A 12,531-nucleotide genomic window follows, 5' to 3' on the forward strand; every position below is an offset into this window, starting at 1 on the left:
CATGTTATGTTTAAGATTTGATTATGGCATTTCTTATAAAAAAAATCTTATTGATTGAGGAAAGGTAAAGAAATTTGATAAAGCCTGCACATAATAAAACAACAGTATATATTAAATAAAATTGATACTGTGAAAAAATGCTGAAAACAGGAGTTCCATGATCCTGTAAGGCTTACAAATTGGAAATTGAATAAACATTTGTGCTGAGACAACTTCAATAAGAAGTGTGACTGATGGTAGTGGCATCAGCAAAGTTTTTTCAGGTTTTGCTTAAGTTTTTGATCTGCATATATTTTAAAATTCCTTGATATTGATTCATTATGCTTGGTATGAATCATTATGAAACAAAGACATGTGCACAAGCTTTTTTTACCTTGGAGTCAAGGTCAAAGTTGTAGATAATTAGCATTAAGGTTTTGGTTAAGTTTTTCATTTGTTTATACCTTGGTTGAAACGATATGACCGTAATACAGTTCATTCTGTGACATACCCACTTGCACCTTGACCTTCAGGTCAAGGTCACAGTTATAGTTAATTATGTTAAGACATTGGTTCAAGTTTTTCAGTTTGCTTATATTTCCTAAATCCCTTGATAGATTTTCATCATACTTTTTTGAGAGAATGAATCATTATGAAGCTAATACAATTCATTCTGCAACATGCTAGCTCATCCTTTTGACACTGGGGTCAGGGTCACACATTTTACAGTAGTGCTGTTATCATGGTGTTGACATGCAGGCCCAGGCCTTATTATTAGTGTGGTAAGGATGTCATGGATCCAAAGAAAAAAGCTTTGACCTGTTAAGAAAATAATATTGTTTTAGTGTATATTTAATTGGGGCCCTGTTGAATGAAGTCTTTTCTGACCAATAGTAATTATATTTCTGTTTGAACATCTGCCTAGAATTCATTTTCCATGACTTTATAAGAACGTCTTTATACAGTTCAAATTTCCTGCTTTCTATGACATCATTTAAAGGAGTTGTTACTCTTGATTGCCTGATCTCCTAACTTTTGCTTCTGCAGCTTAACTTGACCAAGGATTGTTGGACTCCAAACAGATTTGGTATGCAGCTTTGCATTAATGAGACCTTCAAGAGTTAAATTTGGGGCATTCTGACATCATTTATACAAGTTATTGCCCATTTTCCTGACATCTGCAGCAAATAACTTTATAATGTTGAATATTAACCAAATTCATGACTCACCTTTTTGATCAAACCTTGAAGGAGCTGGATTTCTAGCATTTCATGTCATCATTAAGGAAATATAAGACTTTTGTTACAGATTCAGCTCTCGTAGTAAACCTATGCATATATCACAATCAAACCTATATGTATCATTATAGACATATCCTTGATGATAGTTTCTGTGTAGAGAAAACCTGGAGTAGCAGCCTTTTCTGGATCTACATGTGTTTGAATTGTGTTTTCAATTCTGCACCAAAGAGTCCTGTTCTAATTTCAGTAATGAGTTTTCCAAACTTAAGTCTGTAAATGGACTGAAATTCCATCAATAAAACATCGTCTTTATTTTTTTTGCAGGACACAACTTGGATAAACTATCAGAAGATTCTTTTTACAAAATTCTTGCTTTCATTAGCAACCAATCCTGGCCAGCCAAACCCATATATACTATATTTTATGTTCCCCCATTATCTAAACTAGTTCCCTTTCTTTCATTAGTACCATGAGTCTAATTCACATCTCATTGGTTTCATAATACAAGTTCCTCTGTTCAAGCTTGTGGTTACTATTGTCAATAAAGTTAATGATAGTACATGTGTTAAGTTCCTAATATAGAAAGCAAAAGGAAAACTAGTATAGGTTATCATTTAGCATAGAAAGAACTGGATTCATTGATTGATGGCAAAGATAACCAAGAAATTCTGACCTGTGGGGCTATAAAATGAGCTGAGCAGTGGAGGTCCAGACTTTTTGGAGCACTTGCAGAACCATCCAGAATGGTGGGAAGGTGAAAGTGAACAGGCTGAAAATGTCAACTTCCCATGCTCTCTCGTCTGTTACGGGGAAACAAAAGGGGAGTTTTTTGTTAGCCTGGCCGTAGTCACAATTAATTCAGCAAATGGTTTTCCTCAGTCTGAACAGGAAATCTGCTATAGATTAGTGCAGATAACATTTCCTATCATGTCCCTCCTGGACAGACTGTTTGCCAGATATTCTTCTCAGAGAATAATCCCTTCCATGGTTGCCCAGCAAATGTTTCAAATCTCCATGCAGAGAAGAATGTCATGCATGCCTTCTTATCACTTGAGGTACATGACCATCACACAATGACTTCTCACTTTGCCGATCCACCCCTAAAGGGATAAGAACATTGCCCTTATTTCCAAATTGTTGATATAGAGGGTGGATTCTTTTAGGGACCACACACCCTAAATAATTGGCCCTCTGGTTCTGGATGAGAGTCCCATTCAGGGTCTGAAATTTCTGTGGACAGATAGGAGTTGGATTCCAGGATGTTCATTGGGTCCCCACCCTAAAACTATTCCAATTTGTCAACCAAGGCAGATGATGGTGGAATTCCAGGCCCAGAGAAATCTAAGCTGTCAATAGTACCTGCGTGGTTTCCAGTTTTCCAAAACAAGACTGTGGAGGTTGGCGCTGGTGCAATATGTCGAGTGGAACCAGGTCTGCAGCAGAGTTCATTGTTCTCAGAAGTGATAAATATAGGCAAGCCAACAAGAGATCAGGGCTCTCAGTGCCTGCAACTGAGCCAGTATTCTGTCAACTCAGTCCTGCAAGACGGAGACTAATCCATTGCTCGTGAGGAAATTCATCTTCACGTATATGAAATCTTGAGATGGAACAAACTCCTATATCTCTAAGATGGGTAAAAGGTCTAGTCTAGTCACTATGGACCACTAGTGAGCCAGATCTGGCCGGAGGGACTCTAAAAGGCAAAATACTGAGAATAGGGACCCCAGTGACCTTAAGTGGATGACAACTACTCCAATGACTGATTACTCTGATAATGGCTCTGGGTGCAGAGGCTGGGCCAAAAGGCAATGTGCAAAATTCGAAACCTTCCCGTCCAAGCTTAACGTTTGGTACTTCCAATGAGGAGAAATTATAGGAATATGAAAGTATGCATCCTGAAGTTCGATGGAGACCGTCTAGTCATCCAGCATTATAACATTCCTGACCGAGGCTAATCTCCATCTTGAAGACCGCTCTGGTGGCCTAGTGGTTAGAGTGTCCATCCTGGATGCGGGAGGTAGTGGGTTTGAACCCCGGCCGAGTCATACCAAAGACTTCTAAAAACAAATGGTACTAACAGCTGCCTTGCTAGGCGCTCAGCATTAAGCGGTTAGTGTTTGGACTGGTCAACCTGGTGTCAGGATAATGTGACTGGGTGGGACATCGTGCTACAAGTCTGTGGTATGATGCCCCAGTGCTAGACATCACTTTATACTGCCACACTGCAGACATCGTAGCGATATGACTGGAAATTTGTTAAAGCTACGTTAAAAATCTAAATCACACACACGCTCATCTTGAAGGCTTCCACATATAGAAGTTTGTTTAAGATGTAAAGGTTGATAATTAGATGAAAAGATCCACCTTTCTGCGAAAACCAGGAAAATCTGGGAGTGGAAAGTCGGATACTGGTTGCTGAATACCACTGCAGCCACCTGCAGTAGAGAGTGCACCTTTTACTGTAATTGCATGATATTCAACTGGTGGAACTATACTAGAATAGGGGGTTCCCAGAATCATCGGTTTATAAATGAAATGACTCATCCATCAACCGTTTTGCTTGATGAAAGGTCATAAAGTGGGAATAGTCTGGCAGCTTCGCGAACCAAAGGAAGAGACAAACATCATGGGTACGGGGGCCAGTCCCAAACGGCTGCAAACTTTCTACCATAGGCCTCGGACGATTCCTGTTAGATCAAGACTGCAGAGTTGGAGGTCTGAATTTATGTTGCTTTTTGGACTGGGGATCAATGGAATTTTAAAGTTTTGCTGATGACGTATGAGGGCAGTCAAGGTGTCCTACATTTTTTGCTATGGCTGCCATATTTGCTGGCAGATTAGCATAATTTATATAAATCTTAAACCCTTTGCCAACTTTTTATTAAATTTAGCCAAATTCTGCTGAGCACTTTTTGAAATAAAAGTCTTTACACGATTTTCTATTGTTAGCAATGGTGGTCATATTATATGGCAGATTGTCCGCACCTGTACAAAATGTAAAGGCTTTCAATCCATGATGCTTCAAACTTTGTCAAATTTGGTTCAGCTGTTTTTGAGAAGAAATCATTTTAAAGGCTTTGTATTTTTAGTAATGATAGGCATATTTTAAGGATTGCAAAGGGACTAGTATTTCTGTTCTGTCAGGTCCTAGGAAGCCACGTTGAAAATGAGACCTACAAAGAGGATCTTTGTCTCCATTGTGGCAGTAGGTCTTTACTGTGCTCCAGTAGCACAATCAAAGTGTCCAAAGCAACTTTCCTACACAAGAAGAGAAGCTCTGCTGATAATTCCATGGACATGGACAATGCCTTTCGAGATGACTTTGCATTGCTCACGGTGAGCGCTAAGTGCAACTTGCTACAGTCATCCTTCATTGGGCTGGAGACAGCCCAGGTAAAACAAACACAAACAAAAATACGGCATCTGAGGCTATATTGACCAGTTACCAAGCCTTTAACTCTAATGTCTCTGGTGTTTGGATTGTAAAGCAGGCAATGTTCACAAGAAAATACCCGCTTGCAATGCTCTGGCATCCAAAGCAGGCGGTTTAAGAGGCCTGCCAACAGTGTGAGCCCTGTAGCTGTAAACAAATCAGAGCTCTCATTATAGACGAGAGAGGGAACTGACAACACCTATGCTGCCTTGCGAACCCCTGACATTTAATTTTTTTAGAAGTTCCTTGACCATTAGAACTGGAGAGAAGGTTTGTGTCCAAAGAGCCCGAAGGCTTCGGATACAAATATTATGGGTAGAATACGTTACACTTCGTTTACAGACTGATTGAAAGACCAAATCTCTTCATCCTTCATGAGGTTGGGAGGGTGAACGGGACCTGAAGGGAGGGGACACTCAACCTATTCTGCATCGATCTCATGAGAGTCCACAGGTACTGACAAGAAGGACCTACTAGCACATTATCACTTTTTTTGGGTGAAGAGCTGTGGATAATGGAATTGTCCCGTAACTCTCACTGTGAGCGAGGGACTGACTCTGGTGGCATACTCGACAGAAGGACAAGCGCGCCTCTCAACCTTCCTGGGTCATTCGGAAGAAGTCTACCTGCCACAAACCACCACTCTTTCAATATACCCATTGTGAGAGGGTGATGTCAGTCTCTGGACCGAAACACCGTCTAGTATGAGATTAAAGGCCACATACACTGCATGGATTACACAACACACTATTGGGCTGGAGTGGAATAATAGGAGATGGGGTAAACCGATAAGTTTCCCTTCCCTTGTCTGATGCCTAAACGCCGATTCCCACCCAGGCCCTAGCAAAAATTAAAGGGTATTGTGGTGGGAGGGGGCAGGAAGAGGTGGACAGTACCCATTGACTGGTGACCGGCATTTATTGACCTGTGCACGGCGCCCGGTGACCGGTAAGCAGCCATCCACCATTGACCGATGACCGGTCAGGTGTCTCTGATCCATAGGATGACGTTTCCTCAGATCATTTCGACTAGAATCATAACTTTCCCTCTTTTAGAGTAACTATATCCTCTTTGGGGGTCTCAGAGAGTGATACTTCTCCCACACGTGAGGGGGCAAATCACTCTCTGCCCTAAGGCTGTGGAGAAGGTGCTGACCTACCCTCATGGGTGGAGCGAACGTCACTCTCTGCCCATTTATTGTCTCCTTTTCGATGTGTCCCATGGGCTTTTTGTTTCTCCGAAGGGACTAATCCATTTCTGCTCTGAGACCTGACGAACTCACCAATGAAACTCGTATTTCCTCCTTGGGGAAGTGCCCCATGAACCTTATGCGCCTCCGAAGCGACTGATCGAATCCTCTTCTGAGACATGAAGGACTCGGCGATGGAAAGTTCTGAAATCCCGACGACGAAGAGGAAGGCCCTTTCTTCCTACCCTTGTATATCCGTCCGTTTTCAATGAGGTCCCACGCCTCGTTTGACAAGAGAAAACAAAAAAGACAACCACCTGTCCTGTTATAACTGGTACATGTCATGCAGATGGGGTTGGTCATCTAGAGGGCTTTCGTGAGCCCACATTTTCCCATACTTTGTCTTTCAGGCATTGCTGTAAAAGATAAACTCTGAAAACAAGAACAATAATCTTATATAACAATAATCTTATATAAAGAAACTAAATGTACGAGATTTTGCGTGGAACTAGATTAAACGCAGATTTTAACAGCAATACATGACCTGCCCAGTAAGCCTCTATGTTAAACTCTGCATAAATGATATAATAGAATTTTCAGTGACTGATATCCCAACAAAGTCAAGAACAAGGAGGTCGCAAACCAATCTAGCAAGGGCTGAGAGACTTGAATTCCTACCCAAAATCCAGAAATAAGTATGAATTAAAAAAGTCACCAAAAACATTTTTATCCTAGCTCCCCTCGGGTTGGGGTTATGAATAAATGTAACCTAAAATGTCAAAACCTCTCAAGAAAGATATTTGTGACTTTGGGTACACGTATTAATAAACTGTCCAATTCGCACTACATGACATGAAGTGACAGCAATGTTTCCGTAAAATTGTAGATGTCATGAGCACTGGAAGAGGACTATATGTCATATGATGGGTCTTAAGGGTTGACTTCCAGAATCTTCTGGTTGTCATCCTGTTGCAGAGTGAATTCTCATCATACAGGACATCTGACATCTCAGGAAGAGCAAGCTATGCGGAAGCATTCATTAACCCTTTACATAATGTCCACTTTATATTAAATGGAAAGGGTGACATGTTATGACTGTATTGTCTTAAATTAAGTAACAGAAAATGGCGAAATCCAGTTAATTTTGTAAAATTTCCAGCAATTAATTTAATTCTCTAGAACAGAGTGCCCAGATGCAAACAATAGCTGTTTTAATTCACTTTGTTATTGTGGCTGCAGATGTGGAAGTTTCTGGTCCAGATTATTCAATATTTATGAATTCCCAAGATTGGTACACCAGTCATTGTTGTCAGACTTCATTTAATCGCCTAAATCCTCACAGTATGACACATGAACAACTAAACTGATTCATTTCTTAACAGAACTATCTCTATCAACATACTCTTTTAACATATTTATATGGCAAAGTTGGTTTTATTTTTGCCTCCCGAAAGTGTTAATGATATAATTTAAGTCACTTACTTCCTTTTCAACTGTATAAGGACCATACTTCTTGGTCTAAAGAGGATCTTGAGATAACAGCAAGAGTCAAAATTCTATCATCAGGCTGAAAACTTCTTTCCTTTGTATTTTATCATACCTTATTTTCAATTTTGAGTAAGTAGAGTGAACATTAGTTCTTGTTATTTTACAATCCTTTGACAATTTTATATTTGAAATCAGAATCAGTCAATACGATTAATTTCTGAATCTTCAGTTAAAACAAATTCTCTTTAATAACCTAAATGGTCCACAGGCAGTATTTAAAGAAAACTAATTCAAAAGGACTAAAACTTCATGATTCTTGAACTGATTTCCTAACAGTAAACAAAAGCAAACGAACACCCTCTTCACAATCTTTTCCTGCATAAAAGAAATATGACCGAATAATATTTTCCAAAGTTTGATTACATCTTTCTTAAGCCCTTTGACTTTCTGGGTGATAGGCAGAAGATTTTAATTGTTGGATGCTTAATGCATGCATAACTTGCTGGAAATTCCAGACATAAAATTTGACCCTTGCTCAAACTGGACAGATTTCGGAAGGTCAAATTGTGTTTAAATACACTTTATCAAACCTTTTACTATGAGTGTAGTTTTAATATTCCTCAAAGGAATTGCCTGAGAATATCGTGGACGCACACATTGTGGTTGACAAGTATTGGTTGCCTTACTTGGTCTTAGGTAACAGACCGACACAGTCTACCATTATTTTGCTAAATGGTTCGTCAAATGCAGGAATGGTTGTTGCTGAGCCTTAGGTATCTTCTGATTTGGGTTTGCTAAAATTTGACAAGTGTGACTCTACAGTATTTATAAACATCACTTTTAATTTTCGGCCAGTCGAAATGATTTATGATCTTACGATAAGTTTTAATGACCTATAGATGACCAGCGAAAGGAGTTTCATGGGCCAGACTAAGAATTTCTTGTCTATACGACTTAGGAGCAACAATTTTATAGCTCACTGACCACTCATCACCAGCTGGTACCTCCGGTGGTCTCCATTTTCTCACAAGGATCTCATTTTAACAAAATAACAAACACGTACATGTTTGGCTTTATTGTCGCTAATAACTCTTGGAAACAAACAGATCACAGGATATTGTCCGTGTTCGACAATGAGTGCTTGTTGTTTGTTACCCTGATTAGAATAACGAGGACGAGTAGTAAGAATAGGATCATTGTGATCAATTCCTCTTGACTGATCCATACCAAGAGCAAAAGTGACCTGAACAATAGCCTAACCAATATAAATGTAAGACAAAGGAATAGTTTTCTGATCAACATCATTCTCAAGAGCTTTCTTTGCCATAACTCTAGTAACTTCACAAGCTGGGTATATAAATCAGGGATTTCTTTTTCAATAGGATTGACTTTTGGATCCGAACAAGGTTTGTCAGTTACAAGTAGATTAACCAAAACCTTATCTCCAACCAGGGCAATGCCTAGTAATAAATGAATACCCTCAGTGGGTAAAGACGTAACTTTTCCAACTGTCACGGGTCCTGAGACTAAGTATGATGAAGAATTTACACAATAGAGAAGAACATTAGGAAAGCCACACTCTACTCCTTGAATAAAAACACTTTCATAAGAAGAAGACATCTCAGACAAAAGCAAAGTATATAATAAATAAAGACTCTGAGAAACTCTCGTACCCTTACAATATTAATAGGGATAGGCTTGGCAGAATCACCAATAAGTGATATAGAACATTTCGACATGAATGATTCATAATTCTCCATAATAAATTCAGAATGGGGTTTGCTTGACCCAGCAAATATATTGCTTCAATATATAACCGTGGCCTCAACCACTTAGAAATAAGAGCATTTGGAACAGCTTTGTCTTGATTCTTTTGCTTGTTTTTTTCAATCTGTAGCAATCCGAAATAAGTACCCTTTCTTAATGCAAAAGGTGGTAATCATGATTTATGATCATTCTTATCAGACATTTGATTCTTAAAGTTGTGTAAAACTGAGATACGGAAGTGCTCGTATGAGACTGGGATGGCTTTTTAAACCAGAAACTGCTGATAGGAAGATTTATTGACAAAAGATACTTCGTGAGTCAAGGAATAATCGTCATCTGTACACGCAGCATTTTCTAATATTTCGACCTTGTGCTCATTAATGTAGGTCTTAATGTCACTATGGACGCAGTTCTTTAACTCTTCCACTAACATGAGTTGTTTGAGATTAATGTAGTCTTGACCAACCTTCTTGGCCGAGCACCATCTATAAAATTGTTCTTTTCGTCTTGCAAATTTGACATGGGTCAAATCAGTTTCTTTTTGACAGTTGATAAACCTTCAGATACGGACTCATAACTCTTCAAGATACATTCCTTAATCACATCATAATCAGCACGTTGCTGTACTGACACGGGGTCTGCTAATAAGTACACTTAGGCATTTAAAATATTCAGCAATTTTTGTTCAAAATGAGGAGATATCTATTTCTCTTTCTTTGTTGTTGTTGTTGTAAGTTTAACGCCATTTTCAGCACAAGATAGGCTATACATGGCGGCCAGTATAGCTGGTGGAGGAAGAACCCGGGAAAACCCTGGGAAGAACCACCGACCCACGAGAAGCTACTGGCAAGTTTTCTCACGTACTCACGTTAGCTGAACCTGAGACTCGAACCCGAACCCACGCAAAGGTGATATGGCAGTGATTAGGAATGGTGAACGCTTTAGACCACTCAGCATATCGGTGCCCCTTCTCTTTCCATAAAAGGGGTTATTAACCCAATATTCCTGGTAACATGAAAACATGAACTTGTATGTAAATGGTTTGTGTGTGTATGTGTGTGTGTGTCTGTGTGCTTTCCACTTGGCAGTTCTAATTCCTTTCTTCTTAATTGCATTGCAGTCTCTTCTTTGCATTTGACCACCCCCTCTCTCTCTTTCCCTCTTCCTGTTTCCTTTTTGCAAATGCAAATACATTTAACTTTCTTCTTTCTGCACTGACATTTGCATTTGTCTCTCTTTCCCCTTTCTGCAAATGCATTTCTTTTTCTTATTTCTAAAGCTAAAGGCATCTTTACTGTTTCCATCTGGTTTTATATATATATATATATATAAATTTCAACCCTATTGCTTTCATTTCAGAGCCATATAGGGACTTACTAATCAAACAAAAGCAATTGTATCCTAAAATTTCTTTTCCAGTAAATATTGACCCAAATATTTTCTTTCTTGCTTCGGTAAAGAAACTTCGCCTCAGAAATATCATATTGTCTGGCAAACTTGAGTAATTCATCCTTGCTCAAGGACTCTAAACCTTCCTGTGTAGAATTTAAAATAAAGTTCTCCACTTTAGATGACATTGTGAAAGATTCTTGGTCTTACTAAAAAAAAAAAACATAAAATAAGTGAAATAAAATTACCAGAGACTAGAAACATTCCGAAACAAGATTCAAATTTCAAAAACAAATTTAAATGTTCTGAAATATATTGGTGAAATTTGTATCCCGGGTGAGCCCTAATTTTCTGTTGCAACTATATAGCCTTAAGTTAACAAAAAATAAAGAGCAAGAACCAAAGTTTTGTAAAAGTAAAAAAACAATTTATTTCCTAGAATACAAAGTTAAAATTTAAAAAGAACTTAAGTATTCTGAAATAAATCTCAAATAGTCCTAAACGTTCTATCACAAGTCCAAATACATAGAGTTCAAATGAATTCCATTGGTGTTCCAAGTATATTCCAATACTGAATATGCTGATGTGTATGTAGTATCAAATGTGCTAATGTTTAAATGGCCTGGAATAAAGAGATGTATTAACAGTCTTCTGGTGTATCACAATAATCCAAAATATACTTGACTGAATTCATAATAATTCCAAATGAACAGTTTAGTTCAAGAAGTATTAATGAACACATTGTAATGAATAATTTAAATTAATAAATCCACCCAATTTAAAAACTGCACATAAAAATAAGACTGATTCAACTTCAGATGTTAAGGTAGGAAGATGTAATTTTTCAAGTAAACAACATTGATATAAAAAGCTAAGACACAATGATAGAGAAAGGATGTAGGTCAGTTTCCTTTCTGAACATTACAAGTTGTCAAGAAGCTTAAGAATTTCCAAGTGAAAAATTAATGCTCTAGACACAGATTCGAGTAATATGTTACCGCCATTAATAATGATCTGAAATATTTAATCTATTATTATTGAGAAATATGAGCTGTGTATTATGTTGTTTACAAAAGAAATGTCGCTAGTCATGTAGACCATGAACTTGAATATGGACAAAAGTCAATTACAAAATACAGATATATACCTATGATAATCATTGAGAAAAGCCAACAAACAATACAACTGAAATATACATAACAGATAATCTGACATCCAATATAGTGGCCATGTTGTCAATTTGAAAATAGTTATTGCTAGTATCACTTTTACATTTTTCACCTTTATCTTTCATTGATATATCTTTAAAAAAATTTAATATCTTTATCTTTTAACTTCACCATTTAGTACTTTATTATGAAGGATTTATATTCCTATTATTGTATTGGTTGGTGTTTGTTTTTCATGGCAATACTTTATACCTATCTTTTTGTAGCTTCATCTTAAGCAGCACCATATATCGAGTAATGTGCTGATATGCTATTAACCCTAATGCATAAATAGAATCCATCCCCCTGAATGGATGTTAGTATCAACAAGGAATTTTCACCAAAGACTGACATGGCAGCCAACTTGGAAATCTAGTTATTGCTACTCGTAAAATGATAAGTCATATTGACATGGCTTTTCACCAGAAGATTTCTTATGGTATCTTGTTTGGCCTTCATGAAAATGATGCTGCTCTGACATCCAATATTGACACCACAATGGACAATTTGAAAATTTTGTCATTTCTATTCCTCCTGAATGGATGGGTTTTCACCAAAGGACTTCTTGTCTTTTCTCTTTTTTGTTTTTAGCAATAAAGCTGCTCAAATGTCACCTGCTTTTCAAAGTGGAAGTTAGATGAGGGTGATATGTGACACATATTAGCACCACAACAAGCTGCCTCCCTGATTTGTTAATCAAAGCCAATTGGGATGAAACAAGATAAAAGGTAGAGAAAAGTTGTCTCAGACCTCCATTCCACAGCTTGGGTAATGACAGTTATAGATCACCTCTGTTCAAATGCTAGTGGCAACTTTAAATATGCACATACATTTAAT

This window comes from Sinohyriopsis cumingii, chromosome 4 (assembly GCF_028554795.1).
Source record: "Sinohyriopsis cumingii isolate HCF-2022 chromosome 4, ASM2855479v2, whole genome shotgun sequence".
NCBI classification, from domain to species: domain Eukaryota; kingdom Metazoa; phylum Mollusca; class Bivalvia; order Unionida; family Unionidae; genus Sinohyriopsis; species Sinohyriopsis cumingii.